This window comes from Mustela erminea, chromosome 19 (genome assembly GCF_009829155.1).
Source record: "Mustela erminea isolate mMusErm1 chromosome 19, mMusErm1.Pri, whole genome shotgun sequence".
NCBI lineage: Eukaryota > Metazoa > Chordata > Mammalia > Carnivora > Mustelidae > Mustela > Mustela erminea.
The window spans coordinates 43,986,746-44,008,135 of NC_045632.1; the positions used below are offsets into that span (position 1 = coordinate 43,986,746).

At 42.9% G+C, this 21,390-nt stretch overlaps 1 protein-coding gene across 1 annotated transcript in view; it reads left to right on the plus strand.

The window, feature by feature from the left end:
• TANGO6 (transport and golgi organization 6 homolog) overlaps positions 1-21,390 on the plus strand; it is a 189,551-nt gene that overhangs the window by 152,232 nt on the left and 15,929 nt on the right. The gene's annotated exons all lie outside the window — the stretch shown is intronic.

A 21,390-nucleotide genomic window follows, 5' to 3' on the forward strand; every position in this document is an offset into this window, starting at 1 on the left:
ATTATTTATTTTTTTTAAGATTTTATTTATTTATTTGACAGACGGAGATCACAAGTAGGCAGAGAAGCAGGCAGAGAAAGAGGAGGAAACAGGCTCCCTGCTGAGCAGAGAGCCCGATTCGGGGCTCGATCCCAGGACCCTGGGATCACGACCTTAGCCAAAAGCAGAGGCTTTAACCCACTGAGCCACCCAGGCACCCCAAGTGATTATTTTAAATTCTTTTTTTTTTTTTATTAGCAACTTTAGGTATAACAACCAAAACTGGAATTAATGTTTATTTTCTATTAATAAAAATGAATTTTGACAAAAGTGGCCAAAAAAAACCTCTATAAGTACACACACCCTTACTGAATGAGTGAGAGAAAGAGAGAGTGAGTGTATGTGTATGTGCACAGCAAAGTATCTGGCTAGTCAAGTGAGAGAAGAAATAGAAACTCTATCTAGATTTCTCACATCTGTGTGGAGCCAATGAAAGCAACACTCCTGGTCTCACCAGTGCTAAAATAATTTGTGGCCATGGAATATTATTGTCACTTTCAAAAAACCATGTGACTGGAAAACCTCTCTCCTGTTCTCCAAACCAGCTCTGTCTTGCGCTTACTGAAATATATAAATCGTGCTTGCTCGGTGAGTAAAGATGGGATGAATGTAGAGTTCCTTTTCCTGGTGCATCCTGAAGAGCAGGTGTGTTAAATCTTGTAATCGTAGGTGTGATTATAATCAGTGGCACTTTAATGAGAAACGGAGATCACCACAAAGCTTTCAATCTAGGATTTATCTTTTCTGCTGTTTTGCCCCCAGGAACAGCTGAAATGAAAATGCCACTTTGCTGATGAAGTTGTGTGTGTATGTGTGTGTCTCTGTGTGTGTTTCCTCTTCTAATCACTATTTCTGAAGTTACACAGTGCCAAAAGATAATGCCAGGTTTCAGTGAATTCTCTCTTGCTGGTAGATGTGCCCGCCAAGGACCTCTGTGGTTCTGGCCGCTTGGAGAGGAGGTAGAGAGTCCAGAAGATCAGGAGGTAGATTGGGTTCACAAAGGGGAGACATCACAGACCCACTCATTTGAAAGCAGTCAGAATCTTGTGCAATGAACACAATATCCACACTGGAGGGAAACACTGTATTCTCTCTCTTTCTTTCTTTCTTTCTTTCTTTTTTAAAGATTTTATTCATTTATTTGACAGACAGAGATCACAATTAGGCAGAGAATCAGGCAGAGAGAGAGAGAGGAGGAAAGCAGGCTCCCCGCTGAGCAGAGAGCCCGATGCGGGGCTTGATCCCAGGACACTGAGATCATGACCTGAGTCGAAGGCAGAGGCTTTAACCCACTGAGCCACCCAGGCACCCCTGTATTCACTTTCTTTCTTTCTTTCTTTCTTTTTTTTTAATGATTTTTTTTTTAAGATTTTTATTTATTTGACAGAGATCACAAGCAGGCAGAGAGGCAGGCAGAGAGAGGGGGTAGGGGAAGCAGGCACCCTGCTGAGCAGAGAGCCTGATGCGGGGCTTGATCCCAGGACCCTGAGATCATGATCTGAGCCGAAGGCAGAGGCTTTAACCTACTGAGCCACCCAGGTGCCCCTTTTTTTAATGATTTAAAAAAAATTTTTTTTTTCTTTTCAGCGTAACAGTATTCATTGTTTTTGCACCACACCCAGTGCTCCATGCAATTCGTGCCCTCTCTAATACCCACCACACAGTTTCCCCAACCCTTGTATTCATTTTCTTAATGAAAAACTTATTTTCTCTGCTTAGCCTTGTTTTGGCCTTATGACCATATCTGGTAACTGCTAATTTATTCCCATGATAGCCTGAAGCCCAGGAGAAGCCAGAAGGAACTCCCTTTTAATCCATTCTATCTTACCCTTCTTGAAAATTAAATGTACTAGGAGTACCCAGGGGAGGGGGTATGTTTAGACCTGTGCCTTCTGTTGGCCTCAGAATTAAGAGCAGCCCTCCTAGCATGGAGAGGGTAAGCTGAGCAACAGAATGAAAAAAATTCTGCCTAACTATCCAGGTCTTTGCAAACTAACTTCCCAGATCTTTGCAAAGTGACTTGTTTATTTCAAGTATTGTAGATGTTTAGAACATCCATTTTCATAAATACCTTCCAAAGATAATAATGAATAATTGGGGCAGAAACAGCTGAGTAATAGCCTACCAAGCCCTCCTTCAGATAACAACTATAAATTCTGGACATACTATAGTAAGCAGCCGCCTTGAGACATTGAGCGCACAGCTGTAGACTCTCAGAGGGAGTCCGTGCTCAGAGGAGAGGTCCTGGACAGAGTCAGTTTCCATCCGTTTTCTTGGCTTTTAACCTAGGGACAAGGCTATTTGGGAATGCATGCAATCAGTGCAGGAGGGGCACTGGTAGAGATATCACAGTCTTTCTAGCCTGGCAAACCAGAACACTGAATCTGGGAAACCACAGCTCCAGGACAGAGAAGGGAAATCCTGGAATATCCTGGAATGGGTAGATCCAGAGAAAGGCATCCCAAATTCTGTTTGCCTACATGTAGAACTGACCCCTGAACCGAGCAAGGTAAGTGCCCACTTTAAAAAAAGAAGAAGAAGCAGCAGAGACCACTAATTGGAGAAGAGCGAATTCTAGGGTCTTCTTAATTTAACATTTATAATGTCCAGGATATAGTCGAAAATAACTCAATATATGAAAAACCAGGAAAATGTAAATATTCTCAGTAGAAAGGAAAATGAAACTGAGACCACCCCAAGGTAATCCTGATGTTGGGATTTTAAAGGAGCTATTATAATTATCCTTAATGAAGTAGAAGAGAAAAATGCCTATAATTAATAAAAAGATAGAAATCTCAGCAAATATTATGTAAGACTGATGAATCATTAAGCTCTACCTTTGAAACTAATAGTATACTATATGTTAATTAATTGAATTTAAATAAAAAATTTTAAAAATTAAAAAAAATGAAGAAATAGAAATCATTTTTTAAAAAGCCAAATGGGAGTTCTAGAACTAAAAACTATAATACCTGAGATTTTTTAAAAAATCACTGAATAGAATTAAAAGCAGAACAATAGAGATGATCAAATTTGAAGAAGAGAGAAAAAAAGATTTAAAAGGTAAGTGATCTGGAGTGACCAGAGGCTCTCAGAAACCTAAACCTGTATTTCCCCTAGGAGCCATGGTTCAGTATCCACTGATACTGAACATGAACACTAATTCAGTGTTCATGGCAACTTTATAGAACATAATTACCATAAATAATGAGAATTGACTGTAGGCAGTAGGGAAAAAGCTGATGATCCTAAAAAAAGGATGAGTACTTTGGGACTGACTGTAGTTCTAGATTTATTTAGGTAGCTACTACTACAGTCCTCTACACAGTTTACAGAGAGTTGACTTCTTAGAAGAACTGTGAAGTACTTGAGAACTTTGCACATGGGTTTACAGTGACTAAATGTGACAGCAATTTATGTGACTCTTGATCTCGGGGTTTTGAGTTCAAAGTCTCCCAATATGAATAGAGATTACTGAAAAATAAAATCAATCATTCATTCATGTATGACTGAGAAACTGTACTCAATGGAGTAGGGGAGGGACAGAGGGAGAGGAAGAGAATCCCAAGCAGACTCCCCACTGAGCATGGAGCCTAATGCAGGGCTTGATCTCATGACCCTGAGATCATGACCTAAGCAGAAACCAAAAATGTAGATCAGTTTTCAGGGGTGCCTGCTGGCTTTGTTGTTTAAGGCTCCAACTCTTGATCTCAGCTCAGGTGTTGATCTAAGGTAGTGAGTTTAAGTCCCGCATTTGGCTCCACACTGGGTGTGGAGTCTCCTTAAATAAAAGAAAATCTTTTTTTAAAAATGTGCTAACATTTTATATTTAAACTTTCTCCCTTGCTTTTTTTTTTTTTTAAAGATTTTATTTATTTATTTGACAGACAGAGATCACAAGTAGGTAGAGAGGCAGGCAGAGAGAGGAGGAAGGGGGCTCCCTGCTGAGCAGAGACACCCCCCCCCCAATGCCAGGCTTGATACCAGTACCCTGGGATCATGACCTGAGCCGAAGGCAGAGGCTTTAACCCACTGAGCCACCTAGGCACCCCTCTCCCTTACTTTTTAATAGTAAAAGGTAATTCCTAGAGCATAGCTTTTCTTCCTTCTAGTCACTCATTTTAGGTGGGAAAAAAAACAACAGTCTATATTGTGTCTAATAGGAGATAAGTAGTAGGCTTTAGAATTCCTTCTTTCAAGATGATAAATAAGTCTTTTTTTTTTTTTAAGGTTTTATTTATTTATTTGACAGACAGAAATCACAAGTAGACAGAGAGGCAGGCAGAGAGATAGGGGGAAGGAAGCAGGCTCCCTGCCCAGCAGAGAGCCCAGTGCAGGGCTTGACCCCAGGGCCCTGGGATCATGACCCCAGCCAAAGGCAGAGGCTTAACCCACTGAGCCACGCAGGCGCCCTGATAAACAAATCTTAACACCCGGTCCTGTCTTCAGAAAATAAGCAAACCATGGAAACATCTTTAGGGAGAAGAGTTTGGGATTAATTATAAACTGATGGCTGAGTCAGGTTCTGAGCTAAATTGAGTCCTCTTCTTCCCCCCAACCGGAATGATTTTGAATTCCTTCTTTGAGTCCAGTGATAGGCTCTGATGACCTAAGCCTCTTCCTGATAACATTATGAAGAGTGGTTTCAGTGCCATTTGTGTATTCAGAGGTTACTCTCCTAGTTCTTTGTCAGAGAAAATGCATACCCTGGCCTTAAAAAAACAAAACAAAACAAAACCAAAAAAAAAAAAACAAAAAAGCCCGGCTCAGGTGTGATGTTAGGCACTTTTGGATACAGCAGTTACCTGTGGTCTGTCCAAAAGATTGGGTGAGTGAGTCCCAGGTTCACCTTGTTTCCGGTCTGTCCAGACTGAGAACAGAGACCCGAGGAGGACTTGGCCCTTAATCTCTGACACAGCACATATGGCAAGTTATAAGTAAATGGACACAAGGAATGGAAACTTTTCCTTCCTTTTATTGGTTTTGTTCTATCCTGAAAGTTATTTTGACAACATTTGGTGTGGTTTTCGTGCTGTGAGTACAGTGAATGGGCCCAGTTTCCTTCCTGGAGCCAGTTTCACACATTGCTCTTTTTAACAGCTTGAAGGCCCTGTATGAGGAGTAAATGAAAAGAACATTTATATAAACATGACTGAGATCCAGGTAATAATTATTTCCCTATAAACTTTGAAAAAGTGCTTGGGAGAGAGAGCCCTTCCAGGACTGAAATTAAAGAGCCTGCTCCCTTTCTGGGAACGTAGGGCTCCGACCGCTGGGCCAAGGCAGCAGTTCTGTCGATCATCTGCTATTGGCCAGGGCCAGGGCTGTTTACAGTGTTGGTATTATTCCTAAAAGACATTTAATAAGAATTCAGCCTTTGCTGGACACTGTTCACAGTGTCAAGAGAGACAGAGGCTTAGAGGGACTTTCAGCTGAGTCCTAGGTTTATAAATGGTCTCTTCCCCCCAAACTCTTTCCTCTTCTCTCTCAGACAGTGGAGATGCTGCCGCTCCATTTCAGTCTTAGAAGAAAGGATCCACTCGGACTCTGTAGTCATTTCCTGGGGCTGCCTAACAAAGTACCACTGACAGTAGAACTACTGTCTCCTAGTTCTGCAGGCTAGAAGGCCAAACTCAAAGTGTCCACAGGGCCGCATGCCTTCTGAAACCTGTAGGGAAGTTCCTCCTTGTCTCTCGCCGGCTTCCGGTGCTCGGCTGGCGGCCATTGGCATTTGTTGGCTTGGAGCCACATAGCTTCAGTCTCTGCCTTTGTCATCATGTGCGTTCTCCCCATGTGTCTCTGTCTTCACGTGGCTTCCTTCTTCCTTTCTGGAATAGGGCACCCTCCTCCAGTATGACCTTAACTAGTCACATCACAACGACTGTTTCCAAATAAGGTCACATTCTGAGGTGCTAGAGGTTAGGCCCTCACTGTATCTTTCAGCAGTGGGGACACACAGTTTAACCCATACTGGGCCCCTAGGATTCCATAGTCCCTTCTCTTTTGTGCTTATGCTTTCCACCTGTTCATTATTGCTGCATCTTGAGAAGCCTTTTCTGTGTGGGGTATCTCTTCTCCATCCTATTCTTCCTTTTTTTTTTTTTTCCTCTCTCCTTTAAGTGTCTGTACCACATACTCCAGCCTCAGGAAGACAAGAGAAGCAGTGTTTCTGACATCCTTACCTTGAAAGAACTTATTTCTGACACTTGAAAGAATAAAGAGCCACATGGAATAATTTTTTGGACTCTTGGACTTGGTGCCTGTTCTGGGATTGGTGCAAATCTCTTAACCTCTCTGAACCTCATCTGCACATCAGCCCTATCCCCCTGACACGGATGTGGTGAGGATTAGATGAGATGACATGTGATATTCTGCAACTATAAAGGATTGTAAATGCAGAAGATGACAGTGATGATGATTAGTCCTCATCATGGGTGCTGGTGGGATTGTTAGGACGACTGTCATCACCACCACGGCTACTATCATATCCTTAGATTTGCTGGGGTTTTGAAGGATTTTTTTTAAACCCACCAAAGAGGGGCGCCTGGGTGGCTCAGTGGGTTAAGCTGCTGCCTTCCGCTCAGGTTATGATCTCAGGGTCCTGGGATCGAGCCCCGCATCAGGCTCTGTGCTCAACAGGGAGCCTGCTTCCTCCTCTCTCTCTCTCTCTGCCTGCCTCTCTGCCTGCTTGTCATCTCTCTCTGTCAAATAAATAAATAAAATCTTTAAAAAATAAAAAATAAACCCACCAAAGATAAGTTTATATTCGATCTGCGTGAATAGGCAGTTCATTTCATGGCTGGAACTTTCAGAACCTTACACTTTATCATGCCGGGCACACACCATCAGTCATCTCAGGTTTTGGAGGACAGGCTTTAGTACGTGGAATCCAGCCTTCTGACTCCGGGAGAGGATCTCATGATTGCATATATCACCTTGTTCTTCCTCATGGATACCAGCTGGACTGGAAAACGTAGAAGAATCTAGATGCTTTTGTAGTTATCGAACCAGAGAATTTAACCTACATTTGGACATGGTTTGACCTCCAGCGGTGTTGTTTTCTCCCTTCCTTCCCTATCACTGTGAAGCAGTGGATATAGTACCACAAATAATAATACCACTTATTTAAATTTTTTTATTTTTCACTTATTTAAGAGAGAAAGCATAAGCAAAGGGAGTAGCAGAGGTAGAGGAAGAAGCAGACTCCCTGCTGAGCAGGGAGCTGGGTGCAGGGCTCGATCCCAGGACCCTGAGATCATGACCTGACCTAAAGGCAGATGCCCAGCCAATTGAGCCACCCAGGTGCCCCTGAACTTCTTATTTTTTTAAAGAAAGAGCAAATAGGGCATTGTGGCTGGCTCAGTTGGTAGAGCATGCAACTCTTGATCTCAGGGAAGCGAATTCAAACCCTATGTTGGATGCAGAGTTTACTTAAAATAGGTATGCCTGGGTAGCTCAGTCGGTTGAGCATCCAGCTCTTGATTTCAGTTCAGGTCATGATCACAGGGTCATGAGGTCAAGCCCCATGTCAGGGTCCACACTCACTAGGGAGTCTGCTTGAGATCCTTTCTCTCCCTCTCCCTCCGGCCCTCCCCACTTTCCCTCTGTCTCACAGGTGCCTGTGTGCTCTCTCTCAAATAAATAAACCTTTAAAAAAAAAAAAAAGAAAAAGAGCAAATAAAGATTATTTCAAAACAAATAATTACACCAGTAGAGGATGAAAATACCCATTATGCAGTCACCTGTTTCTCTCCCATGCTGAGAATATTTAAAGTAACGTTTTAGTTAATCGAGTGGAGACTTGTATCAAGTCCTAGTTCCCGTTCAGCCATCTACTTTTTCTGTAAATAGCAAAGTTCTCATCACTTCTCTGTGGAGAGGGGTTGCCAAAAAAACTGTGATGATTTTTTACACCTGTTATATATATTTAGAAGCTTGTCTTATTCTGTTAAAGCCCAATATAATTTGCTGTCTTTTCCTTCCTAAGACCCAGTCAGACCAGAAGCACAACTTCTCAAATGTTCATTCCCACACATTAACAACCAAATGTTTAGTCATTAATGAATGCTTGTTTTTCCAAGGATCTCTACCGTCTGTCAAATACAAGATGTCTTTGTGGGATAGAAACTCAGAAGTCAGACCCTTAAACCGCTGAGTTAAAGAGGGTTTACAGCTACATAACCCTGGACAGTATCTGGGGCATTTTCTAGGGATGTCTTTGTCCCAGGATCTGAGCCGGCGTCTGAGAGAGTAGGGCTAGAAGGTGTCAGGAGAGGAGGGGTGCCAAGCTGGAGTTAGAGCCAGCCTAAGGGAAGTTGCACAGGAGAAAGGCAAAGCCAGGTGGAGGCAGATGAAGACACATCCACCAGGCCTCTGCTGCTTACCTAAAGGGAGGTAAATGAGTGTGCTGTGTTCATCAATAGCGCAAGAGCCCCATTCCCGCCATATCTTGTATTTTTTCCCTCACGTAATTTCCTAAATTGAGGTGTAACTCATATCTCTAAAATTCACTCTTTTAAACTGTGCAGTCCAGGGGTGCCTGACTGGCTCAGTCAGAAGAGCAACTCTTAATCTCGGGGTTGTGAGTTCGAGCCCCACATTGGGTATAGAGGTACTTAAAAATAAATAAGGGGCGCCTGGGTGGCTCAGTTCAGGTCATTATCTCAGGGTCCTGGGATTGAGCCCCACATCACTCTCCGTGCTCAGCGGGGAGTCTGCTTGTCCCTCTCCCTCTCCCCCTCCCCCTGCTTGTGTGTGTGGGCGTGCACTCTCTCTCTCAAATCTTTAAAAATAAATAAACAAATACTTTTTAGAAGTTTAAATTGTGCAATTCAGGGTTTTTAGTATATTTATAAAATTGCTCAAACACCACCACCACCTAATTCCAGGGCACGTTCATTACCCCCAAAAAGAAGCCCTGTAGTCATAAGCAGTCACTCCTACCATGCCCCCACCCCCATTCCCCAGCTCTGGCCACCACAGATCTACTTTCTACCTATGAATTTGCCTTTTCTAGACATTCCATATGAAAGAAATCACATACTATGTGACCTTTTTGTGTCTGGCTTTTTTCGCTTAGCATAATGTAGTCAAGATTCATCTGTATTATAGCCCTGTATCGGGCTTGCGTAACTTTTTACGGATGAATAACAATCCGTTGTGTGAGTAAACCGTATTTGTTTATCCATTCATCAGTTGATGGACATTTGGGTTATTTCCACTATTCGACTATTTTAAATAATGTTGCCATGAATATTTATGTACACGTTTTTGTGCAAATGTATTTTTTCATTCTCATGGATATATATCTAGGCGTGGAATTGCTGGGTCATACAGTGACTCTACGTTTAACTTTTTAAGGAACTGCCAGACTGTTTTCCAGCTGTGTCATTTCTCATTCTCACAGGCTATATATGAGAGTTCCAGATGCCCCACATTCTCATTAATACTTGTTATTGTCTGTCATTTACTAGGATTATCGCCATCCTAGTGGGTGTGAAGTGGTGTAGTTTAAATTTGCATTTCCCTGATGGCTCAAGATGTTAAACATTATTTCACGAGCTTATTAGCCATTTGTATATCTTTGGAGAAATGTCTATTTCCAATCTTTGCCCATTTTTCAATTGGGTTACTCATCCTATTAACATATTTGTTTTTTAATTTTGATTTTTATATCCAAAAATGTTATTCACAGTTTTACAAAACTTAATTCAAAGATCCATAGCCCATTCTCCTTTCTTACCTCCATTGTCAGCTTCCATCAGCAACTATTTTCAACTTGATTATTTCTTTAAATATTTACTTCCATATTTCTGAGTGGCATGCTTACACTGCTATTTCTTGACTTTTCACCCCACTTACTGACTTCCTGCTAGATCTAATAGGTGAAAGTGAGACTCACTCAGTGATTATGTTCCTAAGGTGGAGAAGACTGGCCTGTGGTGAGACAGAACGGAGCAGCATAGTGGCTTAGACTTAAAGGGTAGACTCTAAAGCTAAAATGTCTGGGATTGAATCCCAGCATTATACCTCACTGGCAGTGAGACACTGCACAAGTTAGCTGACAAATGTGTACCTCAATTTCCTCATCTGTAAAATGGGAGAATAATAGTACCGCTTTATGTAGTTGTTTTTAAAATTAAACGCCCTTAATGATGTAAAGTACTTAGAATCTATACATTCTTTGGATTAGTTATTATTCAGTGTGTATTATTATGTGTTATTATTTTTATGAACATGCTCCCCACGAATGTATTCTCCTTCCCCATTTTCCCTATATAATTACATTACAGTTTTTGCTGTATCAGCATTTAGTGTTTATGTTATCATGACTATAACTGTTATCCACAGCTGAGCCATATAATATACTGTGATTACATTTCCTTTCTTGTATGAATTTTGGCTTTCTCTGAAGTTTATAGATGTCTCAGGTTTACTTTTTTCCTTTTTTTTTTTTTTTTTACGGTTTTATTTATTTGACAGACAGATCACAAGTAGGCAGAGAGGCAGGCAGAGAGAGAGGAGGAAGCAGGCTCCATGCTGAGCAGAGAGCCCAATGCGGGGCTCGATCCCAGGACCCGGGATCTTAACCCGAGCCGAAGGCAGAGGCTTTAACCCACTGAGCCACCGAGGCGCCCCACGTTTGTTATTTTAATGTGAACCTATTATCAATTTATCCCCCTTGCTATATTTTCATAAATCTCTTAAAAGGCTCAAGTATGTCGAGTACTCTAACAGTTTCATCTTCTGAGAGGCATATCTCCTACTACCCTTTCACTCACTTGCTCTTATCTGGACCAGTTACTTTCTAAGCTTACTGCAAGATTTAAGAACATAACACTTAAAAGTTAATGATGCCGTGTGCGGGGGGGCGATACTTATGGACTGGTGAGCTTTATAGGAGGAGGATGATCTGGCCAAGTCATTTCATCAGGAGACTTCCTTTCATTGGTAGACTTTAAGACTCTTTTGAAGTCTTTTCTTTGGAGCTGGTCAGGGCGGAATTGTCTTGTCTCCTCTCTAGAGGATACCAACCTAGCTGCCAGGATTCTGGAAGATGAGTGAAAGAAGGTGGATGGCAATCTCACCATTTAGTACGTAGACTTTCAAGACTTAATTGTTCTGTTTTCAACATGGTAGACTCATCCTTATTGGAACCCAATGTGCATGTCTCCAGAGTCTCTCTGGTTGGATCCTCTGAAGGGTAAGACGCTAAGCTTCTGTTATGGTTAGGGAAGAACAGTCACCTGGGTACCATGTCACCTGATTATTACTCAAACTTCCAATCAGGGCTTCTGTTCACCTCCATTTTGAGAGATAATACTCATCAATTTTGGAACATTTTTGGGCTTGTATTAGGCTTGCTTCTGGATTTAGTGAACCAGTTTATCATCCAAACTAAAACACTTCTGAAAGTGAAAGATAACACTTAATAATTATGGAAGTGCAGCAGATGTAAAACTTACTAACCTGGGCAAGTCAGGATGGTGACCCTAGAATTCATCCAACTGCTTTCTTGCATCTAAACTTTTATTACTATTGCCTTGTTAGTGCTTTTTGTTCTGAAACTTTAGTGCCATTTTGTATCCCTTTACTGTCACGTTTGTGGGGTTCCAGGAAAGGGCGATAGTGTAGCATGTGTTTAGTCCATCAGCTTTCAGATGGAAACCTCCATTCTTTCTTCTTTATAGATGAAGAAAGTAGGTATGGAGGATATATGTAACTGTAGTGAGAACTCTTTGAGTTTTGAGCAACAGAAACCTAGCCTGAACTAGCTTAAGCAAAGAGAACTTGTTGGCCTACCAAATCCAAGGAAGGGTTGAACAGTCATGTCGTGGGAAAAGCTGGGATGGAGCTGGTTATTAGTGACTCCTAGAATTGGAAATTGAAGTGCTCCATTTCTTGTCTCTGCTTCTTCTGTATTTCACCTCTGTTCTTTTGCACTAAAGCCCAGCTTTTCTCCTGTGGCAGCACTATGACCACGGACAGTGGCCCAGTGTTACTCTTATATCCAACGCTTAGAGTCCCTCCCTGGCCCCACATGCAAAAGTTGCAGGGAAGAAACTTAATGTTGCAGCGAAGATCAGATGCCCATCTCCACATCAACTTGGTTGGGCCAGGTGGGGTATGTGGAAATGCTGTTTTGTGTAAAACTGTGTTCAGTCTCCATGATATCTATCTATGAGGGAAGAGGTGGGGGTCAGTGCCTAGGAGGGGGGTTAGTCCCATAGATTTCCTCAATAGTAACTTAGCCAGATCCATTTGACAGTAGTGATGGATTTGAGAAATTGAGCTGAAAAGATTACAACTCAGTACCTTACTGCGACTGCTAAAATATCAATGTTCAACCTTTTCTAGTGATAACGTAAGTGACAGTTTGGAAGCCCTGACATTTAAGACTGCTCCCTCTCTGCCTCTTCTGCATAATCATTTACATAGATCTACATATGTTAGAACTTGGTTCATCTTCCTCTTCTGCATCAGACCTATACAGTTTTATTTTCTGTAGGTTAGCCTATTCCTTATCCTTCTTATCTGATCTAGAAAGACAAAGAATGAAGCATTATTATTCAAACTCAGAATTTTATAATGTTATTTATCTATTTTTAATTATTAATAATTATTATTTTAATTAACATATAATATATTATTTGTTTCAGGGATACAGGTGTGTGCTTCATCAGTCTTACACAATTCACAGCACTCACCATAGCACATACCCCCAGTGTCCATCACCTGGCCGGCCACCCCATCCCTGGCACCCCCCTTCACTCCACCAACCTTCCGTTAGTTTCCTGAGATTAAGAGTCTCTTATGGTTTGTCTCCCTCTGTGGTTCTGTCTTGTTTCATTTTTTCCTCTTTTCCCCTATGATCCTCTGCCTTGTTTCTTAAATTCTGTTTCTTAAGATACAGGTGAAATCATAGGAGAATAGCTTTTCTCTGATTGGCTTATTTTGCTTAGCATAATACCCTTTAGTTTCATCCACATCATTGCAAATGGCAAGAGGTCAATTTTTGAGGGATGCATAATATTCCATTGTGTGTGTATACATGTGCGTGTGTGTGTGTGTAGATATATACCACATCTTCTTTATCCATTCATCTGTTGATGGACACTGGGCTCTTTCCGTAGTTTGCCTGTTGTGGACACTGCTGCTATAAACATTGGGGTGCACGTGCCCCTTCGGATCACTACATTTGTATCTTTAGGGTAAATACCCAGTAATGCAATTGCTGGGTCGTAGCAACTTTCAACTTTCTGAGGAACCTCCATACTGTTTTCCAGAGTGGCTGCACCAGCTTGCATTCCCACCAACCAGTGTAGGAGGGTTCCCCTTTCTCCGCATCCTCACCAGCATCTGTCATTTCCTGACTTACTGATTTTAGCCATTCTGACTGGTATAAGGTGGTATCTCATTGTGGTTTTGATTTGTATTTCTCTCATGCCAATTGATGTTGAACACTTTTTCATGCGTCTCTTGACCATTTGGATGTCTTCTTTGCAAACTGTGTGTTCATGTCTTCTGCCCATTTCTTGACTGGATTATTCTTTGTGTGTAGAGAATTTTAGAATGTTAAAGGTAAAAAAGGCCTTAGAGATCATTTAACTTGTATTTCATAAAAATTTCCCTTGACTTCTTAACCTTACAAGTTGTTCCTCTGACATAAGGTCTTCATGGTCAAATAAGTTTGGAAGATGCTGCATACAACTATATATTTTCCTCTTGGCGATTAGGTACGTTAACCTATTAAAGGGTCTGAGAAGGAATTCAGCAAACAAAACTAACAATTTCTTCAACTCATTTACCAAGGAACCCTTTTTTCATTATAAGCATGTTAAGTGGGGCGCCTGGGTGGCTCATAGGGTTAAGCCTCTGCCTTTGGGGCGCCTGGGTGGCTCAGTGGGTTAAAGCCTCTGCCTTTGGCTCAGATCATGTTCCCAGCAGGGAGCCTGCTTCTCTTCCTCTCTCCGCCTGCCTCTTTGCCTGCTTGTGATCTCTGTCAAATAAATAAATGGAATCTTTAAAAAAAAAAAAAAAAAGCCTCTGCCTTTGGCTCAGGTCATGATCCCAGGGTCCTGGGATCGAGCCCCACATCAGGCTCTCTGCTCAGTAGGAAGCCTGCTTTTCCCTCTCTTTCTGCCTACCTCTCTGCCTACTTGTGATTTCTGTTAAATAAATAAAATTAAAAAAAAAAAAAAAGCATGCCAAGTAATAATGTTCCATGGAAGATACCTTGGGAAATAATCCAACTGTCTCGTTTTATGAATGAGGAAAGAAAGTTCATGAAGAGACAAGTGGTTGTAAGTTTCCAAAGCTAATGCCAGGAAGAACTAGCACTCATTTCCAGTTGTTCCTGGTAGCTTAGCTTACATTGGCCAAGTGCTAATAAAAGGATAGCATCTCTTCCTCTTCCTTCTACTTTATTCACTCATTCACCTGGAACAAGGTTTGTCATCTTCTCCAGGCTGTCTTAGGTGACATCATAAAGGAAGCACAAGTTAAGCACCACATTTGGGAATGTTTGCTGTCATCTCCCTTTCTGTATATCAGACCCAACACACTTTTATTTATAACAAATTATTATAACAGATATATTGGTGTTTCCCTTTATTCTCCTGAAATGAAATTTTAGCTTCTTAACCTACATATATATTTTAAAAATCAATATACTGTCCTAACTATAATATGAAGAAGGAATAAAAGGACATTTGTTTATACTAAAAATAACATATATTTTAATACATCAATGTCTAGGCTAGCTCTAAGATACAATAAACTATTTGGTTGCTCTTATATGTAGACCCATAATGAATGCCACACCTACAAATACAAAATCATACAGGTATCTTATGCTAACAGCTCAGAAGTACATTGTAGAACTTGATTTTCCAAAAGAGTAAACTAGGGGCACCTGGATGGCTCAGATGGTTAAGCATCTGTCTTTGGCTCAGGTTGTGATTTACAGGGTCCTGAAATCGAGCCCCACATTAGGCTCCCAGCTCGGTAGGGAATCTATTTCTCCCTCTCTCTCTGCCTCTCCCCCTGCTTCTGCTCTCTGTCTCTCTGTCTCTCTCAAATAAACAAAAATCGTCAAAAGAGTAAGTGACTCCAGGGGCTCCTGGGTGGCTCAGTGGGTTAAAGCCTCTGCCTTCGGCTCAGGTCATAATCTCAGGGTCCTGGAATTGAGTCCTGCATCGGACTCTCTGCTCAGCGGGGAGCCTGCTTCCTCCTCTCTCTTTCTGCCTGCCTCTCTGCCTACTTGTGATCTCTGTCTGTCAAATAAATAAATAAAATCTAAAAAAAAAAAAAGTGAACGACTCTTGTATAAAATTCTAAACAAATGAAAATACTATCTTCTCTTAGTTTATATGGTAGTTGCAATCCTGAAAAATTCAGTGCACACTGAAACTCTAAAAATACTTTGAGCATTTGCTATGTGATAGCACTTATATCTCAGTGCTTTCCATTAATTCACTTAATCTTCATATCCATTTAGGTATGATTAATATCCCTATTTTACATGTGAAGAAGCTAAGACAGAAAAGAGAAGTAACTTTTGTGGCAGCTAGTAGGTGGCAGAGCGGAGGTAGAGAAACCAAGCAGCACGGCTCTAGGACTCCATGTTTAGTGATTGTCATCTGAAGGACTCAGAGACCAAGTCACTCGGGCATTTTCTGCACAGATCATGGCTAACAGAAGTCTGCTTCAGATCCTGGAAATCTGATACTCTAAAGGAAAATGGGCCAGACTACCTCCTGACAGCTTGTTTACTGTCTGCCCTGGAGAAGGATGGAACCGTGAGAGGAGAGGGTTTGGGGCTGGCCTTGGACCCAGGTGCCCTAACCTCCCAGGACCTGCCAGAATGTACTCTTCAGAGAGCAGAGACAGGAAACAACCCTGGCTTCCTTTCACCCTGCTTCATGTTCCACGATCTCTTGCCAAAAGTTCAGGCCAACCACCAACTACACCGTCCAGAAACTTCCCATAATGTACACAGAACTGAAAAAAGCAGGGAACAGACCAAACACCTTGAGGGCTGCTAGGCTGGGGAGTGAGATTCCTGGGACTTTCCTTCCGCCCTGCATCCTGATCAGAATTTATTCTTCCTCTGATAATCAGAGGGGCCTCTGGGTTGCAATTAGAAGTGGGTTGCCACTTGTCTTTGCTCCGCCCTCTGAAAGGGCAGAGTTCTAAGTGTACCCTCCTTGGGATGACATGAAATGACAGTTAGGATTGATGCCCTGGGGTCTCTTCCAGCTCCTTGCTCATCATCACCCCATGGTTTGTTTGCTCTTGGCAAATCTGCTCTGAATAAATTGCATGTTCTCTGGGGTTTAGCATTTAATAATAATACAACATTTATCAAGGGCTTATTGTATGCCAGGCAAAGCACCAGGTTTTCACATTCATGATCTCGTGGAATCCTCCTAACAACCCTTTGAGATAAATATGCTTATTAACTCTATTTACAGGCAAGAAAATTGAGGTCCAGAATGTTTACATTTAAATGCACAGCCCGAACAGCCAGCCCGAAGTAGCAGTGGGTGCAGATAGAGGCTGCCTCATTGCCAGCTTGGCTGTTGGGACGGAACTAATTAGAACCAGCCTGAGATGGTACTTGAGGAAGGGGCGAACTCTTACAGGTATATTGGGACAGACTCGTGTTCCTAGGACTTCTGTTTCCTTAACCATTGTACTTTCTTCACCTCTGTAATTCTCCAGGGTTGACAGGTACTCGGTCAGTCGGCACAGTAGAGGAACTACAGCTGGAGAGGTCTTCCGAAACGCACATCTGCTGAGGTCCAGTCCCCAGCGAACTTTTTTACCCCGGTCCATGAGCTAAAGAGCAGGTTCCTTCGCACGAGGCTCTTTATGTCTTGGATCCCCCCGACTTCTATCTCTTCCTCTTCCTTCCTTCTCAAACGCCCTGACAGCCTCGCGCCAACCCTAAACCCCCTGCATACTGTTTATTGCCTCCGTATCTTTATCCCTACTATTTCTTTTTTTTTTTTTTAATTAAAGATTTTCTTTACTTATTTGAGAGAGAGAGAGCAGGCATGCACATGAGTCGGGGCGGGGGTGGGGCAGTGGGAGGAGAGCGGAGGGAGAGGGAGAAGCTGGCTCCCTGCTGAGCAGTCCCTACTATTTCTTATGCCTCGAATGCCTTCTTTTCCCCTCAGCTGTCCATCTGATAAGCTTTTATTCATCCTTTTGGACTCTACTTAAATTTTATACTCTGTGGAAAGCCTTTCCTGATTTCTTAGGTAAAATTAGTAATCACAGGGTGCCTGGGTCAGTTAAGCGGCCAGCCCTTGGTTTCGGCTCAGGTCATGATCTCACCGGTCGTGAGATGGAGCCCGGGCATGCCCTTCACTCAGCGAGGAGTCTGCTTAAGACTTTCTCTGCCTCTGTCCCATCCACCCCCCACCCCAAATCACACTTGTCTCTCTCTCTCTCTCTTTCTAAAAAAAATAAGTAAATCTTTAAATAATAATAATAATAATCCCTTCTTCAGGCTCTGCAGCACTCCACATATCAGCTCCGGGCTAGAGTAGATACCGTAATAATTTGTTCATGTCTCATGTCACCAGGGGATTGTGAGTCCCTGAACACGCTAGACACTAGTTTCTTTCAATTGTGGTAAAAGATACATAAGACAGAATTTACCGTCTTAACCATTTTTAAGTATACAGTTCAGTAGCTTTAAATATATTCACACTCCAGCACTGCCACCCATCCTCGGAACTCTTTTCATCTTGCGAAACTGAAACTCTGCACCCATTAAACACGAGCTCTCCGTTTTCCTCTCCCTCGGCCCCTGGCAACCACCATCCTCTCTGTCTCTGTGAATTTGACTACTCATTCCATTCACTTTTCTATTCCTCAAATCTCACACGGTGCTTTGCACAAAGTAAGTGCTTAATGAATGTGTGTTGAGAGAGTGCATGAAATCTTTTCTCCGAGAGGCAGGGAACACATCTCCTCATCCCTTTGTATCTGCCTTTGTGATAAATAGATTTCCTAGATCTTAACCTGAAAATTCTGGGATTTCCAAGCTCTTCCGGTGTTCATGTTTCCCAAGAGCAGAAATTGTCCAAACAAGTTCGAGGGACTTCAAGGGAATTTTACCTCCCTTTATTTAGAAACGCCTAACGTTTTCATCGCAGTTGGTTGCAGACATGCTGTCCCCAGATCAGCGGGGAGAAGGGGTCCTGAAGCAGAGTGACAGGATGAATGCTGATGTGCAGCCAGAACCTTCTGCATTTCAAAACTTGGCTTCTTCACACACACACACACACACACGTGCATGTGCACATACACACATACACACGCACCATAGATATACTATCTATGTACTATATATATATAGCAGTGTATGTGTGTATCTGTCAAAATTCTAACATTTGTATTTCCCTTAATTCCTCCCGTCTGGGCAGAGGTTTCTGCCATAATTCTAGCCAAGCCAGCAACAGAGGCAGCTGCATTTATTTTAGCCTTTCATTTTCTTAACGCATGTTGATAGCTTACAACTTTCTCTTCCTTCAGAATCACACTTCGTATACACATGTTTAAGAACAAAGTTTTAAAATATTTTGGAGAAAATATGCAGTGCCAGTTCGTGGATCAAAAATGATTTTGATGGACGCCTGGCTGGCTCAGTCACTGGAACGTGCAACTCTTGATCTCAGAGTTGTGGGTTTGAGCTCCATATTGGGTATAGAGATTACTTAAAAATAAAATCTTTTTTTTTTTTTTTAAGATTTTTATTTATCAGAGAGAGAGCGCGAGCGCACAAGCAGGGGGAGAGGCAGGCAGAGGGAGAGGCAGAAGCAGGCTCCTTGGAGCCCAATATGGGACTCAATCCCAGGAATCTAGGATCATGACCTGAACCGAAGGCAGACTCTTCACTGACTGAGCCACCTAGAGCGTCCCTTAAAAATAAAATCTTAAAATGATTCTGACTGGATTCCCTTTCTGGAACATAAAAACCTGATTGTTGATAGTTAAGAAAATTCCAAGAAGTGTAATAGGTTATATCCAACTCACGTCACCCTTGTTCCTGGCACTTAGATTTTTCCCAGGCAATGTTGTTACTTTCGAAACTGTGGCATAACTCTTAATCTCCTACCCAGTGTTTTTTTCCTAACCTCCCACACTCCTGCATCCTGGCTGCTTATTAGAGTGGAGAGTATAAAAATCATAAAAACAAATTAAAACTTTTTTTGAAAGTCCTGAGTCCCAGCCCCTCTGATTCTGATTCTTAGGTGTGAGGCGGGGGCCCAGCCATGTTAAACATTCTCCAGGGGACGGTACTGTGCAGCAAGGGTGGAGAATCTCTACACTAGAATGATGGTGTTGTACGGAGGCAAAGTCTGGGCTTTGTAGCCATGCTTCGATGTAGATGGCAGGGGTTCCTTTTTCTGGTCTAGTCCACACAATATACATTATTAGTACATAAAGCAAAACCCACCAGTGCCTCTGTGTGTCTCCGACTGGTTTTCTCTGGCCTTTGGTCTAGTTCTCTAACCTTTTCTTCCTGACACATCTTGCACAGAACCTAGAATTCCATTGAGCAGACGCCCTCAGGAGAGTGGTCTGTCCTTCCCCTCTGGGCGACTCAAGCTGGTCCTGAAGCTGGGTGACCTGGCTGAACCTGGAGTGGTGCAGGATGCCTTAAAGCAAACTGGTGCCCCAAAGAAAAGCCAAATCTCACTGCCACCCAGGAGCCCAGTTACAGCTTGGCCCCCTCCCTGCCCGGGCTCCGTCCAGATAAACAATGTTGATGGTGTGGGGAAAAGGTCATATTTTCTCCACAGCCGCCTTTTGCATATTGGTTTTGCTAGTAACTGCACAAGTTTAAAAGCAGAGTTTGCAGAGTGAGACTTCACAGACGTGGGTTTGAATTCTAGCTGTGTCCTTGAGCAAATCGCTGAAACCCCCCCTAAAGCCCCTTTCCCTAATTTGTTTGTTTGATTTTTTGTTTAAGTAGGCTCCACATTGGAGCCCAGTGCGGGGCTTGAGCTCAAGACTCGGAGAGATCAGGAGTCGGATGTCCAACCGACTGAGCCACCAGGCGCCCCTCCTCTCCCCTAACTCATAAACTGGGCCTAATAACATCTACCTCAGAGGATTAAATGAGATAATGTATGTGAAAGGCTTAGCACAGTGACTGGAATGTAGTAAACACTCAGTGACCATAGTGAGCCTTCTGCAGGCACAGTCTGATCCCACGTGGGAGGTGTTAGGCGCCGGGAGGGGACAGGCCAAGGGTTCCCTCAGCAGGGTGCCTGCACAGAGAGCCTCCAGGGCCAGGAAAGCAGAGCCCTTTCCCCACACGAGGTCACAGAGTACAGTTTGAAAGCTGGGATCCTAATCACCTTTTATGGACAAAGCTCCCAATCTCCTTTCCCACAAGCGATGGCCCGCTGCCTTTGCACACACTCCGGCCATTTTTCCTGCCTTCTTTGTTCTATTTCCGTGCCTGTGGGGGTGAAGGAAGGCTGCTGCCTTCCTCAGGTTGCTATTTAAAGACGTTCTGAAAGACGCTGCGGCGGTTGTTCCTCGCGCCCCATCAGTGGGGCTCCCGGCCCTGCAGCTGCGAGCCGGGGGCAGCCGCTGTGGGTGCTCAGCTCTGGCCCATCGAACCCTTGCACGGCGTGCTGCGGCTTCAGCGAGCCTAGGAGCACCCAGTTGTGTAGCTAAGTCCAGCCACCTGCTTTCTGTTTAGGACTCCTGAGCTGTCACCCCTCCCAGGGGTTAACCGCGCTGGCCGGCTTGGTCTTTGTCCCTCAGCTGCCAACCTGTGTTTGTACCTGTAGCATTTTTGGCACTTGACCGGTTACGGTTTTTCTTCTTGTTCTTCACTGAAAATCATGCTGGTACTCCCTGCATCTCCATCCCACACCTTCTCCAGTTTGCACTCGAGAGACCCTCCCCATTTAAGAGCCAGACATGATCCAGAAAGGGTAAAAATGCCATTTATCTCTAGCTCTGGCAGAAAAAAATACCTTGGAAATAAAAGGGTTTTGAAAAGCTCAGTAACCTCCAGTTAATAATAATTCTACCCTGAACTTCAGCATGTTTGAGATTCTCTGTCAGGCATGGTTAGAAATCTCTTAGACTTTAGTAATCCTGTCTTTCTTTGCCGACCTTCCCCTCGCTTTCAGTGAGGCGTCTCAAAAGCCCAGACTTTCTGTTTGAATCAGCCCTAATTTCTTTGTCACACACCCATCAAAGTGAAGGTTTGGGTTTTATCAGTAAAGCACGTATTCCTCTTCAGGCCAGAGCTCCCCGGATGAGGTCCAAATTGTCTACCTCCATGATGCTTCTCCCATGTATTTTTTTCCT